Source organism: Lichenostomus cassidix, unplaced genomic scaffold (genome assembly GCF_008360975.1).
Source record: "Lichenostomus cassidix isolate B80296 unplaced genomic scaffold, HeHo_3.0 HiC_scaffold_42, whole genome shotgun sequence".
Classification (NCBI taxonomy): domain Eukaryota; kingdom Metazoa; phylum Chordata; class Aves; order Passeriformes; family Meliphagidae; genus Lichenostomus; species Lichenostomus cassidix.
Genome location: NW_028147241.1, coordinates 1,124,688 through 1,142,876, shown reverse-complemented (window position 1 = coordinate 1,142,876; position 18,189 = coordinate 1,124,688). Strand labels below are relative to the sequence as shown.

The window sequence follows — 18,189 nt, the reverse complement described above, 5'->3', positions numbered from 1 at the left end:
TCTCGGGCCGAGGGTTGCGGACAGAAAGAGCGATGGACGCACGTGGTGACTGCTTCTTCTGCTTCTCTTTCTGCTCCTCTGGCCCTCCTCTTCCTCCCGCTCCCCCTCCTCCATCCCTCCTCCCCACCTGCTCTTCCTCCTCCTCTGTCTCTCCTCCTCCTCTCCTGCCTGCTCATCCTCTTCTTTTTATTTCTGACTCCCATCCCGGCTTTGTGTCACATCACCCTTGGTCCATCCCATGCTCAGCAGAGCATCCTGTGCCCTGTCAGCACTCTCTGCTCCTTCGGGAAGGATTTGGGATTTATGCCAGGCACAGACACTGAACCTCACCCCAAACTGCCCCGGTGCCATTGCTGTCCCCTCGGCACTGGGCAGCTGCTGTCCCAGGGCAAGCAGGGACACAAACGAAGCCAAATGGAGCCCAGCTGCCCGTGCTGATCCAGACGAGCCCCAGGGACAAGGTCCTGCAGAGCCACACGGAGCCCTCGGCTCCTGGCTGGCAACGGCTTGTGTTGTGGCTGCCCCAGCGGCCAGAGCAAGTCCTGGAGCTACCCCAGCTCCTGCAGCAGGACCCAGGTTCCACCTGCTCTGCCAGGCCCTGGCCACTGGCTCCATGCAAAGGGGGAAGACAAGAAGAATGCATTGGATGCAGCCCCCAAGGACCTCAAGCAAATTGTTCAGGAACATCCAGACCTTGAGCTGACGTTTGCAAAGCTGCAGCTGGCAGAGTTCTGTGATGCAGGAGACCCAGCACAGGAAGAGGAGACCTACAAGGAGCTGCAGGAGAAACACCCTGAGCCTCAAATGCTGCTGAGCTCTAAATTTCTGCTGGAGAAAATTCTTCCTCTCCAGGAAAATATCCCGGGATGAGGCAAAAGCAAAGTTTGTAGCTGGTGACATATTTCCCATGCAGAGAGAGCAGAGGAGCTGCAGGTGGAGGCTGGGAGCCTGGGAGGAGGGAGGGGTGAGCAAGGTGGTTTTTTAGGGTTTGTTTTAGATCTCCTTCTCATACTGTGATTTGCTTGGAATTCAATTCCCTTAATTTCCCTAACTTGTGTCTGTTGTGCCTGTGACAGTGACCAGTGAGTGACCTCTCCCTGCCCTTATCCCAGCCCACGAGCCTTTCCTCCTGAGTTCTGTGTCCTGCAACTGTGAGGACAGTGACAGTGCAGCTTTGGTGGCACCAGGCACCCGGCCAGGGCCAGTGCAGCCCAATAATCCCTGCAATTCCTTCCCTCCAGGAAAGGTTCGTGAAAAGAGCAAACAGGACTGTGGAGAAGATTCCTGGAAAACTGAAACAGCTTTCAAGAAGTGAAATGAAAATGTAAGGATACAATCCACAGTGTTTTCCTCTATTTATTTCTGTACTCCCCTTTTCCATGTTGCACTACTTCTCCATGCCATTAATTGCAATCAGATCTCACCTCTAAGATCTATGGCTTAGCAAGTTTTAAACTCCCTAAAATACCATGAGTTACACACAGTTTGTCTTCCCCCGTTCTGTTTGGAAAGCAATGCAGGAGACATAAGTGCAGTGCTTGTGTTGGGAATGAATTCTAGAGACAGGGAATGTGCTCCACTAGTGTTTGACCCTCAGCAGGGACAATGCACAACAGCAGCCAAGGGGATTGCTGTGCCACTGTGCAGCAGTCAAGCCTCTGGACCTGGGCTGAACACGGCAAAGTTCCCGTGTTTGGACAGACTCAGGGGCTGCCCCCGGGGGCGCGCGGGGCTCGGCCGTGGGGCGCGCGGGGGCGAGCGGGGAACGGACAAACGGCCACTCGGACATATGGCCACTGGGACTAACGGCCCCGGAGCTTCAGTTGCAGCGGCGGCAGCGGCAGCGGCGGCAGCAGCGAAAGCAGCGGCGGCAGCGATAGCAGCAGCAGCAATCTACGACCCTCTCCGTCCCTTTCTCCTGCTCCTCCTTTCCCTCTCCCGCTGTCCCTCACCCTCCGTCAGTGTCCCGCAGCCTCTCCCGGTGTCTCTATCCCACTCCCCGCCTCCTCTCCCGCTGTCCCTTTCCCTGTGTCCCCTCCTTTCCCGGTGTCCCTCTCCCCTTGCCAGCCCGGGCCATGCCCCAGGCTCGCCCCCAGCCCCGGCCGGGGGTGCCCCCTCCCCGCCCCTGGGCCTCCCGCCGCGCTCTCGCCTCCGCCCGGCTCTGGCGAGCCTGGCTATGGCGCTGCTGGGCGGGCATCAGTGGCTGGGGCTGGGGCGGCATCGTCACGCTTTGGCTCCGCCTGTTCCGAGCCTGGCCCCGGCTGTCCCGACGCAGGGTCCGGTGCCGACCCCAACCCCAGCCCCAGCCCCAGCCCCGGCCCCAACCCCAGCCCCAATCCCGACCCCGACCCCGCACCCGAACCCGGCCCCAGCCCCAGCCCCGACCCCAGCTCCAATCCCGGGCCCCGACCCCAGCGCCGATCCCGCACCCGAACTCGGCCCCAAGCCCAGCCCCAGTCCCGACCCCAGCTCCGGCCCCGTTACCGGCTCCTCCCGGGGCCCGCGGAGGACACACGCGGCTCGGCCGCTCCCGCCGCCTCCGCTGCGCCTTCCCCAGCCCGAGCTCCGCCGCTCGGCAGTCCGGCCGCCGGCCCCGAGCCGCCCGTGCCCCGTTCAGAGGGGGATGCCCGGCCCGGGGCGGCTGAGAGGCGGTCGGGGGCCGTGTGTGGCCCCGGGCCGAGCGCTGACGGCCGCGTGTCGCCCGCAGGGAAGGCGCAGGAGGCCCTGCAGGAGCGGTACCGGCTTGGTGAGCTGCTGGGGACAGGCGGGTTCAGCAGCGTCTACGCGGGGACGCGGCTAGCGGACGGAGCCCCGGTGAGTGGCTAGCGGAGGAGGAGGAGGAGGAGGAGGGTGGGGCTCGGCAGGGCGGGCGGAGGACGAGGAGGAGAGCGGGCAGCGAGCTGAGCCTGCTGCTCCCCTTGGCTTGCAGGTGGCCATCAAAAGTGTGTCACGGAACCGCATCCGTCATTGGGGCGAGCTGGTGAGTGCGCGGGGCCAGCGGCAGAACCCGGGGCATGCCGGGCGGGGATAAGCCTGGGCCCGTCAGGGTGGAAACGGCCAGGAGTCCTGGAGGGAGAGCGGGCGAGGGGTGAGCGGGGGAGGCAGATCATCCCGGGCTGGGTGAGGGGTTCCAGAGCCCCGACACAGCTTCAGCCCCACTGATGGCATCGTGGTCCTCCTGCAGCCCGATGGCACCAGAGCACCCCTGGAGATCGTGCTGCTGGACAAAGTGTCCACTGGGTTCCATGGCATCGTCCAGCTCCTGGAGTGGGTTGAGCTCCCCAACGACTACCGGTTGGTGCTGGAGCGCCCGGAGCGGTGTCAGGACCTCTGGGATTTCCTGGCAGAGCGGAGGTTCCTGCCGGAGGAGGAGGCGCGGGGGATGTTCCGCCAGGTGCTGGAGGCCGTGCGGCACTGTACCAGCTGCGGGGTGCTGCACAGGGACATTAAACCAGAGAACATCCTCATCGACCTGTGCACCGGACAGGCCAAGTTGATTGACTTTGGCTGTGGCACCTTCCTCCAAGACACGGCCTACACCCAATTTGCAGGTGAGCCCTCCCAGGGGATGCTCCTGGGCATCTCATGGCCCAGCCTGGGTGTAGCACCAGGGCCTCCTCTCTTGCTGCCAGGCATGGGATTAACTCTTCAGCAAAGTTACTTTGGGGTGGGGGTAGAAGAGGGGCAGCTTGCAGCCCTGTTGACCACCTTCACTCCCACTGTGCCCTGGGCTGGGGCTGGGGCAGCCAGTCCAACAAAAACCCCAATGAGTGCAGCAGTGAGGGGGGTCAGACCCCATGCCCCAGCCAGTTTGGTGTGCAGGTGAGGAAGGACTTGGACTGCTCCAGTCCCCTTGTTTGCCTTGGCTTGTAATTGTTATTTGGGGGCAATGCAGGGAGGGATGAGAGTGTGGTTTTCCCACCACTGGGAATGGTTTTACTTTGCATGTCATGATTGGACCTCCCCAGGGCTTCTGCTGCCTCATTCCAACCCCAGTGGCTTCTTTTCCAACCCCAAGTTTGTCCATGAGTAACAGGTGCTGGCGAGAGGGCAGCAGGTCACCCTGTGTTCCCCTGGTGCAGCCCCCACATGCCCAGGGATGCTGGGGCGAGGCTCTGGGAGCAGCAGCATCCCCTGATGAACTCCATCTGTATTCCACAGGAACCCTGTCCTACAGCCCACCAGAATGGACCCAGCTCAGATGCTACCACGGCGAGGCAGCAACGATCTGGTCCCTGGGCCTCCTGCTGTACCACCTGGTCGTTGGGAAGCACCCATTCAGGAGGGGCCGGAAGATCATCTGGGGGCGGATCTTGTTCCCACGACGGCTTTCTCAAGGTGGATCCTCATCTCTGTGGCACAGGGGGAATAGCAGTGTTGGGAGAGAGCAGCAGGCTCATGAGCATCCCGCTCTGGCAGCTGCTGAGGAGGAGGCACATGTCCTGCTCTCCTCCAAAACAGAGAATCCATGGGGAAGTTTAGGCACAGCTCTGAGCACACCCAGCATGGCCTGGGCACGGGAACAGGGAGGGAGCACATCTGACAGGACCCTTCTCCAACGGACTGGCATTTTCTGGTTTCTCTTCACAGAGTGCCAAGATGTTATTAAGAGGTGTCTGTCCATGCAACCCTTGGACAGGCCATCGCTGGAAGACCTCTTCGATGATCCCTGGATGCAGGATGTTCATGTGCCCTAGAAGATGGGAGAGATCCACATGCACAGTTTGATCCAGGGGCCTGGCAGGTAACAGTTCCACACATCTCTTGGCAATAAGAAGCAAAGCAAACCAGACTTTTTTTGACCTGCTTGTAGCTCTGAGCAGGGATTATCAGAAGGGAACTTGCAGCTCTTTTGCTGGAGCTGAGCTGGAGATCTGCTCTGGCAAGCACTGGTGGCCACCATCCACCCTGGTTTTGCTTGTCTGGTTCATTGTTGTCTGGGGCCCTGGGCAGAACACTGACAGCCTGGTGTGGCCCCCAGGGAAGGAGCAGGAGCCCCTGGAGAAGCTGTACCAGGTGGAGCTACAGCTGGAGACACCAAGGAGGACCTCAAGGATGACAACCTCTTCCTTGACCTGGCGATGTGCAAGCTGAAGATGATCTACTTAAATTCTGGCACCTTCTTCTCTTTGGTAGGGCTTTGGGGGATAGTCTGGGGTGGTAATGAAATGGGAGTTGGCTCCTGGCCCTGCCAACAGCCCCCAGCACCCACTGTGCCCTGTGCTGGGGCTGGAGCTGGGGGCAGCCACCCAGACCAAAACAAACCCCCATGGGGGGAGCAGAGGTTCAACTGCAGAAGCTGTGCAGTGGCTGGTTTGTTTGGCAGGGGAGGAAGGGCTTGGGCTGCTCCACTGCCCTCATTTGCCCTGGGTTACCATTATTTTATGAAAGCAATGAAGGGGGAAGGGAGAAAGCCTTGGTTTCCCTCAGCCTGAGTGGGTTTTTCCCTGGCATGGAGGGGTCAGTCCTTCCCTGAGCTCCTGATGGTGATAATGTAACTTTTTTCTTGTTTCTACTTTTTGTTTGTAATCGCATTAATTTGCTCTTTGGTTTTTAAAGGAAGAGCTCTCCCTGGTGTCTGGTCTGGATGGGGCAGTGCTGGGACTAGCTGTGGAATGGCTCAGATGTTCCCTCGGAGAAGGGTGAGGACATCCTTTGGGAGAAGCTTTTCTTCCAGCAGCAGATGCCGTGAGGTGGATCCCCATCTTCTCGGCAGGGGTGGGATGAGGGCTCTGGGGAGATGGCAGCGAGCACAGGAGCATCGTGCTCTGGGCAGCTGCTGAGGAGGTGGATCTGCCATGGCTGGCTGGAGGCTGCGCACATGTCCTGCCCTCCTGCTCTCCTCCCAAAGGCAGCAATGATGGGGAGGTTTGGGCACAGCTCTGAGCTCAGCCAGCATGGCCTGGGCACTGTGGGCAGTTGGGACAAGGGGGACAGGAGCCTTCAGCTGACGGGCAGTTTCTGGTTTCTCTGCTTCCAGCAGGGCTCTGCGGATGCTGAGGCTGCTCTGGGCTCTGCCAGGGCTCTGCTGGGGCTCAGCCCTGGGCACAGCTGGGCCTGCTCTGCCCTCCCATTGCTCTGACAGCTCTGCATCAGATGAGCCTGTTCTGAGCACACCAACAGAGCTTTGTGCTTGTGCAGGTGAGTGAGACTCTCCTGCAGGCCCAGAGATTGCAGTGAGGGATACACATCAATTGGCAAGAACCTAAACACTCCACAGTCCCAGCAGAACGCCTGTATCTCCACAGGATGTTTTGTCTGTCCCACTCTTCATTCCATTTTGGGTTGGAATTGTGCAATTGCACCTTCTTCCTCCTCTAGAAGTGCCACGAGTGAGCCAAACCTGGCGAGTGGGCTGTTGTTCCTAAGGCAGTGTGGTCTGGAGTTGATGGATGAAGAATTGCCCTTCTCCACTTCCCAACCAGAGCAAAAAGCTGTAAGTGAAACTTTGCATCTTTAAGAAACCCCTGACAATTTCAAAGGGAATGCACAGCTCATTCACAGGGTGAGAAGGAAGGGCATCTTTTTAATGAGATGGGGATCAGCAGAATTTCGATTCCCAGTCCTGCTTGGAGATGGCAGGGCAAAAAGCAATTTCTTATTGCTTCAACCAGAATTTAAAATAACTTAATATTGGAAACAAAGCCCAAAATCTGTTAAAAAAGGCTGCTGAGGCCAGTAAGATAGATCCATGCTATCAGCACATTGGCAAAGTAAATAACTGAGTTCTCTTTTACAAAAGATCAGTTACTTCTTAATCCAAAGTTACAGAAGATTTTACACTACACACTTGAGGTTTGTTTTTATCTTTCACATTTCACCTAGGTTTTTTTTTCTTTTCTCCATTTTTTTTCTAAAACAGAAAACATGTGCTGAGAAAGAAATGTCCTTTGCTCCTGGATCTCGTGTGAAGCAGCTCACTTCCTGCTGCCCCGGGGCTTGGGGCACTGTCAGCACCTCCTGCTTCAGCCACTGCTTCTGCTGGCATTGAGAGCAACAACCAAATTGTGGCTGATCCTGAGGGAGCAGCAGCAGTGCCTGGAGCTGATCCCTGAGTCTGGGGCAGGGCTGGACAAATGACCCCACAGCAGCAGCAGCAGCAGCAGCAGCAGCAGCAGCAGCAGCAGCAGCAAATGGAGCTGACTTAGAGCACAGCCCCTGCCACTCTTGCCTCCTGTTTGCAGTGGTGTCACAGCAGCCTGAGGCACCTGGGAGCCCTCAGTGCCAGCAGGGACTTGAGATGGCAGGCCCTGGGCTCCTGCAGGTTGTGCAAGGAATGGAGCTGGGCACTCCCTGTCCACATGGAGCTTGCAGATGGAAAAGGCTGCTGTGCCCAGGCAGCTGCAAGGGCAGAGAAATGAGGATCTCGAGTACTTGATCTGGGCCAGTTCCACAGTCCTGGGCAGCAGCCAGCGAGCAGAGGGGGAACAGAGGGCACAGCAAGAGGGACAAAAGCAGTCAAGTGAAGAGACTGGAGAGAGCCAGACCTGGCAGAAGGAACAGCTGCTTCATTGCACTCCTGAAGAAAGCTCTTGGCTGTTTCAGAGCACTGAAAGACCTGAAGGGCAGAGAGGAGGCAACACCAAGCAATGCTCCTGTTTTCACACCCTCCCCTCTCAGTGTCCCAGAAGGAATTGGATGAACTGTATTCTTCTCTCTGAGTCATCTCGTCCACCATGAGCAGCTTAGCACCAGGAGCTAAAGGGCCTGAAGACTTAGGCCTCAAGAGCTGACCAAGAGGGAACTTTCTGAGCAAATTAATGCTGCTAACATGGACCAAACTGAATGCAGTAGGTAGAATTCTGGAATTATCTAATCCTTTCTGTTGGAAAAGACCTCTGAGCTCATCAAGTCCAGCCATTCACCCAGCACTCTCAGCCCAGCACTAAACCATATCCCTGAAGTGCCAAGGCCTGAACAAGAGGCCTGACTGAGGCCTGAACAACAGGCCCTGAGCCAAAGGTGACCTCTCCATGAACCTTCCAACCAAAGGTTATCTTTGTATCCACTCATCAACAAAATATGCATGATCATTAGCATTGTGATAGAAGTATCCACTGATTAGTGGATCAGGTATTGACTTTTCTGTGTTTAGAAGCCAGACAAGGTCACGAAATCTGAAATCTGGCCTGGTTTGGGGGTGTATGGTCAAAGTCAACTCCCTTGGTTCCTCCTTGAGCCCTGGCCAGGCTTTGGGAGAATCCAAGAGGAGAGAATGAATCCAGATGTTCCTGCACTGGAAGTGCTGTCAGTTTGTTTGTTCAGCACTATCCAAGCTGAGGTTGGAGCCTCACCTGTGGCTGGACACAGCTGCAGGAATTCCCAGTGTCCAGAGTGGCTCTGCAGCCCTTGGCTGTGACAGCTTCCCCAGCTGATGTGTGGGTCTGGGTGATGGTAAAGTCTGAGGGTAACTGGTGATGGATCTTTCTAAATCATTACAGGCAATCTTTGGTAGGAATGATTGGGTGCATTGCTGAGCTTCTCCTGTTGTGATTCTTTGCTGCTTTGAACTATAGGAAATTGTACTGATTCCTTCAGTTGGTGTCTGTGTCTTTGGTGCTGGCCCTGCCCACTGGCAAAACAAAATTGGCATAGTCTGTCTAGATCACAGCAAAATGTCACTTTTTAAATATAAATGCAAGGAATCATTCCCATCCAAGATTCCTGCTTGGGAAGACCTTCCCTATAGTTCTCTGGCTCTGGAGTGGGCTGAGGTCAGAGCACCGTGTGAGCAATGGGGAAGTCAGCTAAGAGAATCTGATCTGCTGGATGTATTAAAATGCATCCAAAATTGCATACAGAAAAAGGAAAAGATCTTGTGAGTTTGGGAAGATGAGGATAAATTTTGTTAACGGTGTATTGTAAAAAGCACCAACAGAAGGAACAATTGTTTTTGGAATTGTTGCTCCCACATGGAGCAACAGAAGTTTTTAATCTTGAGCTCAGATTTCCTTGTGCAAGTGAAATAATATAATAAATAAATAAATATATAAAATAAAACTTATATGTAAAATATAATTAAAATATGTATATATATATGTATATACAAACTAAATAATAATGTGAAATAATGCTGACACTAATAATTTGTTACCTTTTGCTGCTCAGGGATGTAATACTAAATACTCTTCAGAAAATGTTTGGCCAGGACCTGAACGTCAGTGGGAAAATTGGCGAGTTTATGTATCATGAATAAAGGAGGATGGGATGAAATTGGCTATTTTCATAGGGTTTTCTGATATTGTGATATGGAATGCTTTGTCTGTTACTGTGAGAAATAAAGTGATTAAGGCTGCTGGGTTTTTCATATACCAATCTATGCACAAGCTGTAGGATTTGTGGAACGGATGGAGGGTTTGTTAAAAGAGCAGATGAAAAAAAGAGGAGATGGGAACCTTTCCTGATGGAGAACCCCTTAGATGTCCACTCCAGGAGCTGCATGGCTGGATCTTTATGCATTAGATTTAATGAGGATAAATCAGAAGCAAATGAGAGTTATCAATACCAAAACAGGAATTCAGATCCTCCAGGACACTCTGGTTTGATAACTGCTCACTGGAGCTTGGCCTTGAAAAGTGTTCATGTCATGGGAGGAGAAATTGATACAGATTATCGAGGAGAAATTCAAGTACTTCTATTAAACAATAGTGAACAACATTGGATTATGCAACCCCATGAGAGGGTAGAATGATTATTGATATTGTAGTTTTAAAAACAATTGTGAAAATAGGAGATCTACTGCAAATCTCTACTGCTTGTGGAGATAAAGGGTTTGGATCCAGCAGTCCTAATGATGCAGCCAAGGTGTGGGTCCAGAGGCCAATTGGCCCTCCTGAGCCAGCTGAAGGAACAGTTCTGGGGAAATTAAAACACTGTTTTAATCCTGAAACCTGGGCAAGAGCAATGGGAATATGTCCCTGCAGCCAAGTGTTCCATGGGAGAACAAGTAGATGTTATAGGATGCTGTTTCACAGATCCTGCCAGACCAAATCTCCCTGTTTGCCCCAATGTTCCCTTTGGAAAATGCTCTGATCCACAGGGCTCCATGTGAAGGCTGATGTGACCCTGAGTGCCTTCCACACGAATTCCAGCCAGGAGCCTGGAGCACCTCAAGGACTGGGAGCTGGCAGCTCTCCAGCCAGAGGGGAAAGGACCCCACCAAGCCTTGTTACCCACAGACACCGCAGTGAAGCTGAACAGCAAAGGACCTTGGGGCATTATTCTGGAATTAAAAAGGAGCCAGCTCCATGGACAATGGAATTATTGTTCCTAACTCAAATGAGATTGAAGAAAAAGAATGACTAACCTTGTCACTAAGGTACTGCTTATGTCTGTAAATTGTATGTTGGTAGTCAACCAGAATCTTTGTTTGCCAGAAACACCTCTGGAGTTTCACCAAGGGATTAGTCATGACAATTCTTATGGAAAATGTAAAGATTAATGTAACTAAAATACTCAGTGTAACTAATTGCTGGGTATGTTCTCAATTAATGTTGGGAGGAACAGGATTCCCTTGGAGGGCCCACGCTACAGGGTGACCAGAATTCTCTCACTGGGCTCTGACTCATAGTGGAGTCAGTGAAGGGATAATTAAACTGTGCTGTGGACCAGAGGAATACATTTATCGATTTTACAGGATTCACTAGGATTTGCCTTCAGGAGAAACCTACCCTGTTATAGCTAGAGGCCACAATGTGAAAGGATTTCTGTGCTGGAGCATCACTCACAATGTCAGTAGAGCTTGGGGTGCTGGGGCTGCTCAGGGTCACTGTTACACCACTCTCAGCTGCAGTGCCACCCTTTTGGGTACTTTGACAACAATCACAGGGAGGAGTTGGGGCTATGAAAATATTTTCCACCCAAAGAGTGCCTTTGATTTCAGAAAGCCAAAGATTCTGGTTCACCCTGTGCCCCATGTGCATTGCCTTGTCCTATGGAGTTTACGTTAAGGACCTAAATAGATTATTAGAAGAAGTAGCAAATGATACTGCTAAAATATTGAATAGCACATCCTATGAGCTCCAACAAACACAAATGGGAGCTCTGCAGAGCCACATGGCCTTGGATTATCTGTTTGCTGCCCAGGGAGGAGCCTGTGCTATTCTAGGACAGGAATGTTGCACTTGTATCAGTGATGGGTTTGAAGTCCAACAGTCAGGAATGACCTCAATAGAAAGAGCAGTAGAAGAATGGCAGAAAGAAGAAAATTCATCTGGGTGGGCTTGGCTTGATGGCTGCCAAACTGGAGGCTGCTGTGAAATGCATTTGTGGCAGTCACTGTAATCATGGCAGTGTGTGCACTTGGTGTGTTATGATTCCATGTTAGAGTTGTTGTAACACTTTGTGCTGAGAATGAGAGCACTGAGACTTGTCTGAAAAGAGACACAGTCTCAAGAAAAAAGGGGATTTGATAAAGAACAGAGAATAGGAACTAATTAGGCATGTTTCAAAAGGATTGTCAATTATAGCCCTGAGTAATGAACTTGAACAGCATTTAATTGAAGAACAATTAGGTGTAATTGCCTTTACACCTAATACCTAAATCTTAGACTCTGTTATTGAAAGAATTATTAGGAAGGTTGTAGTTAATCTGTAGCTCAAAGGACCAATTGAACTACCAAGGCCTGAACAACAGGCCCTGAGCCAAAGCTGACCTCTAGATGAACATTCCAACCAAATATTATTTGTATCTGCTCATTAACAAAGCATTATTAGTAAAACAATCTATGGATCTGTTCGCTGGTGAAACCCGTATTTACCTTTCTGTATTTAGAAACCAGACAGTGCCACATCTGGCTTGGTTTGGGGGTGTAGGATCAAAGTCAACTCCCTTGGTTCCTCCTTGAGCCCTGGCCAGGCTTTGGGAGAATCCAAGAGAAGAGAATGAATCCAGATGTTTCTACACTGGAAGTGCTGTCAGTTTGTTTGTTCAGCACTATCCAAGCTGAGGTTGGAAGCCTCACCTGTGGCTGGACACAGCTGCAGGAATTCCCAGTGTCCAGAGTGGCTCTGCAGCCCTTGGCTGTGACAGCTTCCCCAGCTGATGTGTGGGTCTGGGTGATGGTAAAGTCTGAGGGTAACTGGTGATGGATCTTTCTAAATCATTACAGGCAATCTTTTGTGGTGATGACTGGATGCATTGTTGATGAGCTTCTCCTTTTGTGATAATTTGCTAATGATCATGTGCTTTGCTGAGCTTCTCCTTTTGTAATTCATTGCACTTTTGCAGTATATAAATTACACTATTCCTTCAGTTGGTGTCTGTGTCTTTGGAGCTCACCCTGCCCACCAGCAAAACAGGATCCCCTCCTGCCCAAGTGTTCCCTGGGAAGACAAAAACCATCACTCCAAATGTCCCCCCTTCCTCCTTGCTCCCCCCACATTTTACACTGAGCCTGATGTCCTGTGGTCTGGGATATCCCCAGGGTCAGTTGGGGTCACCTGTCCCCCTGTGTCCCCTCCCCAGCTCCCCCACACCCCCAGCCCCTCCCCAGCATGGCTGGACGAGGGACAGGAAAGGCCTTGGCTCTCTGCAAGCTCAGCCAGAACAAAACCATCAGTGTGTGATCAACCCTGTGCTCAGCACAGCCCCAAAGCACAGCCCCAGGAAAGCCCTGGGAAGGAAATTCCCTCTGCCCCACCCAAAGCAGCACCCCATGGCCATCCAGCATCACCACGGCTCCACAGGCTGCTTTCTGACCGTGACAATCCCCATCCCAGCAGGGCAAAGGTTGTTTGCCATGGACCCAACCTCAGCAAAGTGTCTCCTGCAGGTTGTCATGGCATTGGAGAGTGGGAAGGGGGCTCTGTGCTGGTTGCCATGGCAACCTCTGTCTCAATGATGCCCTATGGTTGTTGCCATGGCACCCGAGTCCAGCAGGGTCTCAGTGCAAGTGTCCCTGGCATCAGCCCCTCCAAGGGGTTTCCATGGCAACTGCCATGACAGGTGACCCAGGTGTGGTGTCCCAGCGATGGTTGCCATGGAAACAGTCCCCAGCACTGACCCTTTCTGTCTGGCTGACCTGGCCTTTGGCCCTGGCACTGGGCTTTGCTGCTGGTTCCGCGGCGCCTGCCCAGCCAGCGCGGCACAGGGCAGGTGGCCATGGCACAAACCCCAGCCATGGATCCCCTGTGCCTCTGGGCAGTGACACCAGCCCTGAGCAATGGGCTGCTGCCGTGGGGTCAGTGAAGTGGCCATGGCAACAGCCCCTTGCAATGGCCCAGTGCAGGTTGGCATGAGAATCCACCCTCACAGCTGGCCCAGGGCAGGCCTGCAGTGCCCTTCCCAGCAGCCTGGCTGCACACAAGCACTTCCAGGACTCTCTGCATTTCCCTTCCCCTCACTCTTGGCTCACTCACACACCTCTCAACAATCCCCTTGGTGCTTTGAGCTGCAAGGAGTTCAAAGCTTGTCTGTCCTTCAGCAGTTGCTCTAATTCTGCCTTCAGCCAACTCTGGATTTGTGTTTATTGCAGAACTTCATGTGTGTCTAAAACATTCCTTGCAGGGTTCTGCCTTGGGGAAGGGGAACCTCCTTGGTGGCAGCTTGGGCTTGGCAGACACTTGAGGAGGGTGTCTGTTTTCAGTGGGGAAACTTAGGAGTTAGAAGTTGCTTCAAAAATAAAATATGAAAACCTCTACTTCCTTGAGTGCAGCCAGTTGTGCAAGCAAAGCAGGTCCCAGGTGAGTGAGGAGAGACAGGATGGGGTTGGGCTTTGAGGACCAGGGTTGTCCCCACTCAGACATCAAGGCACAGCTTCTCTGACCAAGCCAGACCTCCTTAGGGGAGACCCTGGATCAATGTCAGTCACAGAATGCTGCAATCACCTCTTCTCTACAGGGAAAAATAAACCCTTTAAACTAGGAATTTGGATGTATTAGATGCTCCTTGAAATATCTCTCCGTAACTAAAAAAAACCCAGTTTTCTAATGAACTGCACTAGACCAGAGGGACATCAACGCAGAGCCATGGTTTGTTGGGAGTCTGGATCAGCCCAAGGCTTTGTGTGCCGAGGAAGAGCCAGGCAGGATGCAGAGCTGTCAGGGAAAGAAGGGGCCAGCGAGGTGGGGCAGCCAGGGGATGACGACAGCCTGCAGGGACAGAGGCACAGGGCATGGACAGCGTAGGACCACCTGGGCTGGAGAGGGCAGAGGGATGTGCAGGAGCTGCAAGGCCCTGACAGAACCAACTTGTGCAGCACTTTGGCCATGGCTGCTGTCCCTGGCCCTGAGGCCAGCAGGACACAAGTGACCCTTGCAGCCCTGGGGCCTCATGGCCTCTGTGTCCCTGCCCAGCAGCCTGGCAGAGGCCACCCCATGGTCCTGCCCTTGCCATTGCACATCCCCACATGCCAGTGCCCCGGCAAGAGCCCTGAGCACTGAGGGAGGGACAGGATCTGCCTTGCCAGGGGCTGGGGCTCAGGGCTTGGCCCTTTGGATTCATGAAACTCATCCGGGTTGGCTCAGCATCAGAGACACCTTTGCCTTGCCTGTCCCCACCTGCCATCATCACTTTCTCAGTCATGTCCCTCAGTGGAACTCATTAACACTACAAGGAACTTCAATGTTTCTATTTATGTTTCACTTCTTGAGAAGTTATTTGCACACACTCTGAGGGACTGAGTGTGATGCAAACAGCACCAAAGCCCCGCGAGGGTCATTCCAGTGCCTGTGCTGTTGCTGTGCTGCTGAGCTGGGCTGGGCTCCTGGCACAGAGGAGCTCCTGGCAAGCGGCAGCGCTGCAGAGAGACAGCTCTGCCCAGGAGCAGCTCCTGTGCACAGCCCAGCAGGGCTGGGGCACTGCCAGGCCATCTCAGGGACACCAGCAGGGCACACCCAGAGCTCACAGGTGCTCAGCATTGGCAGGGGCTTTGCCATGGCCCAGAGGGGGCTGTGTCATAGCTATGGGCACCTCTGGGGCTGTGTCAGAGAGCCTCAGAGCAGCTGTGATGTCAGAAAGGAGCTGTGTGACGTCACAGAGTGGGTTGTGCGAGGTCATGGAGCAGCTATGGCATCATAGAGGGGACTGTGTGACATCACAGATCAGCCTGTGACATCACAGTGTGGCTGTATGACATGCCAGGTTGGCTGTGAGGTCACAGAGGGCTGTGAGGTCTCAGAGTGGGTTGAGACATCACAGAGCTGGCTGTGACATCATAGACTGGGCTGTGAAATCACCGGTTGGTTGTGTGACATCATTGGGCAGGATGTAATGTCACATGGTGGTGATGTGACATCATAAAGCAGGCTGTGACACAGAGTGGGTTGTGACATCACAAAGAGGGCTGTGCGGCTGCAGAGCAGACTCTGCCATCATAGAGGATGGCTCTGTTGGACATCAGAGAGCAGGATGTGACATCACAGTGTGGCTTTGTAACATTATGGAGCAGGCTGTGTGATGTCACAGAGAAGGCTGTGAAATCACAGAGTGGGTTGTGACATCACAGGGTTGCTGGGTGACATCCCAGCTGGGTTGTGACATCCCAGAGCAGGTTGTGATGTCGCAGAATGCTGGTGTGACACCCGGGGGCAGATTGTTTGACATCACAGTGTGAATGGTGACGTCCCAGAGTGGCTCTGTGACATCACAGGTAGCTGTGTGACATCACAGGGGAGTTGTGTGAGGTCACTGGGGAGGTGACTCCACCCCAGCCCCCCCTCACAGTTTCCCCCAGAGAAGTCCAACGCTGCTCGTGCACAGCAGGGTCCCCTGTCCCCCCAGGTCCCCCCTGCCCCCCAGTGCCACAGCCTCCCCCAGAGGATGTTCCATGAGATAGACCCCCAGAGCCTGACACAGGGACAGGGGGGACAGGGCCCTGGGGGCTGGGAGAGGGGGACAGGGACCCCCCAGCAGTGTCCCCGTGTCCCCCAGGGTGACAGCCTGGCCTGGGGCTCCTTCAACCTCTTATGAATGAGGGCTTGAGAGCACTTAAAAAATCCCCAGCAAGGGATCAGCAAAAATCAGGTTTAATATTAAGTGACAGCATGAGAAAATTCCTTGGCAAGAGTCACTCTGCTCCTGACTGGACAGTTCAGGCACACCAAGGGGAAAAAAGCAACAATGAAACCAAGGAAATTCAGGCAATCAAACCAGAAATGAACTGAGAACCGGCACTGTGTGTGTGTGTGGGTGCTTCTGAAAAAAGACAGTGAGGGAAGAGATGAGTATGGCCTAAAAGCTTGAGAGCCCTCAAACTCAACAGAACTTAACTTATATTGTAACCTTAATTTATATCTTAAAATTAATAAGTTAGAAAAAGAACAGCACTTAACAATATTTAACCTAAGTTATGACCAATGATGTAACAATTTAACAGCGGAAGAGCAGGTCCCCTGCCTCCAGGCTGGGGCTGGGCTGGGTGGCCCTGCTCAGGGACACGGGGACCCGGGGCATCCCTGCATTCTGGTGGATTCACAAGCACCACCCCCGGCCTGCCCTGCGCTTGCTTTGGGCCACGCCAGCCCCGTCCCAGCAGCTGGGCCCAGCTCCCAGCCCCAGCCGGGCTCAGTGCTGGCGGCACAGTCCTGCTCTGCCAGCGTGTGCCAGCCTGGGGGCACAGGGAACAAACCCTCAGGGCCTGACTGCAGTGACCGTGCTGCTTGCTTTTCTTCCAGGACTGACAGCGATCTGAGGCGTGGATGCCACCCTTCTGTATATATGTTTTTGAAAGTGTTCTTCAGTTATTTTTTTCTACGTAGTTTTTAGATAGTGTTATCTTCTGTAAATACGTTTTTTACTTTGTTCTTAGATAGGTTTTTATGTAAATACGTTCTATAGATTGTTGTTGTTATAAAGATTCTTTCATTGTAAATACATGATGGAGTCCATTTTTGTTGCTTCAGCAGAACAAGTCCAATCATGTTTGAAAAAGACTTGGAGCCTGGCTCCCACTTCTATGCACAGGGTTAGAGCAGACGAGAGGCAGCCTGCATTAAGGCATTAGTTATTATTGCTTTTAGTCCAGAACACTCAAAACCCCAACATCTTCCATCGATGGTTACAAGTGGGTGGGCTGTTTCATCTGCCAAAGTGCAGCTAGTGGGACTGTCTGCAACACTGGTCATAGCAGAGGTAAAAATAGCTATGCTAGAGGCTCGTCAATAAATATAACAGTGAACAACCACCACCTTTAGAAAGGAGCCAGGCTTTAGAGGACTCAGGTTTCCCATGAACAGGCAGGCTGGAAAAGGTTCTCCACATTCCTGAGCAGCTCCAGCCTTGTCCTACAGAGCTGTTGCACACAGAATCTGCCTCTCCCTGGGAGCCCAGCATGGGCACCCTCCACTCATCAGCTAAAGGGGACTTCATCACTAGGATGAGTGAGGAGGAAATTCAAGAGCCTCCATCCAAGCAACTCTGGCACTTTACAGCAGAGGAACATATTTTTCTATCAGCTCAGCGTTGTAGCTCATGAAGCCTTCCACACCAGCCAGCCTTTGGCTCCCACACAGTGCCTGTCACCCTCACCAGGCTGTCCCTGCTCTTGTGCAACACACTTCCCTCCCTGATCCCCCCAAGTGCATAAAGGAGCAGCTCTGTGCTCCAAGCAGCACAAAGCAGCAGCAGCAGCAGCTCCCAGCAGAGATGCACGTGGCCACCTTTTCTCCCCCAGCAAAAACTGCCTGAGCTGCCTGAAACATGCTTCCAGGCTGGGGAGGACCACAGGCATCTCGCAGTCCACTTGGCCACATCATGCTCCCCTGATGCACTAAGAACTCCTTCCCCTGCCAGAGGAGCATGAACCATCAGCTGGGGGGGCATGGAGAGGACACCTGGCCCCACAGCACTTGCCCAGCCCTGCCACATGCTCACAGCACCAGACTCCGCTCTCCCTGCTCTGGCCTTTGCTGATCTGGAGCTACTCTCCAGCTGCTGACATGCTTCTCCAGCTGGGGAACGAGCTCCAGCTGCCATTGGGCATACTGCAAAACCTGCTCTTAGACATCAAAACTTATTTTTCTTCTCCAGCCCAAGGAAGGAGTATCAAGCCAACCCTCAGTACTTTGGGATGGGCCAGGGGAGTCCTCACCACGCAGGTGAGGGGGAGCATCCTGCCTAAGCCCCCTTTCCATCCCCTCCCACCAGGGAGAAAAGCAAAGAGAAAAGCAAGCCAAGGACCAGTTTCCCTGTGCCCTGGCTGAACAGCAAAGTATAATGCTGTTGGGTTTGCCAAGGGCACCCTGAGTGTC

At 53.3% G+C, this 18,189-nt stretch overlaps 1 protein-coding gene and 1 pseudogene across 1 annotated transcript in view; one reads left to right on the top strand and one right to left on the bottom strand.

Annotated features, from left to right (window-relative positions):
* The window catches only part of LOC146424144 (uncharacterized), a 502,567-nt gene that overhangs the window by 386,422 nt on the left and 97,956 nt on the right, over window positions 1–18,189 (bottom strand). The gene's annotated exons all lie outside the window — the stretch shown is intronic.
* Window positions 2,177–4,748, top strand: LOC146424148 (serine/threonine-protein kinase pim-1-like; annotated as a pseudogene).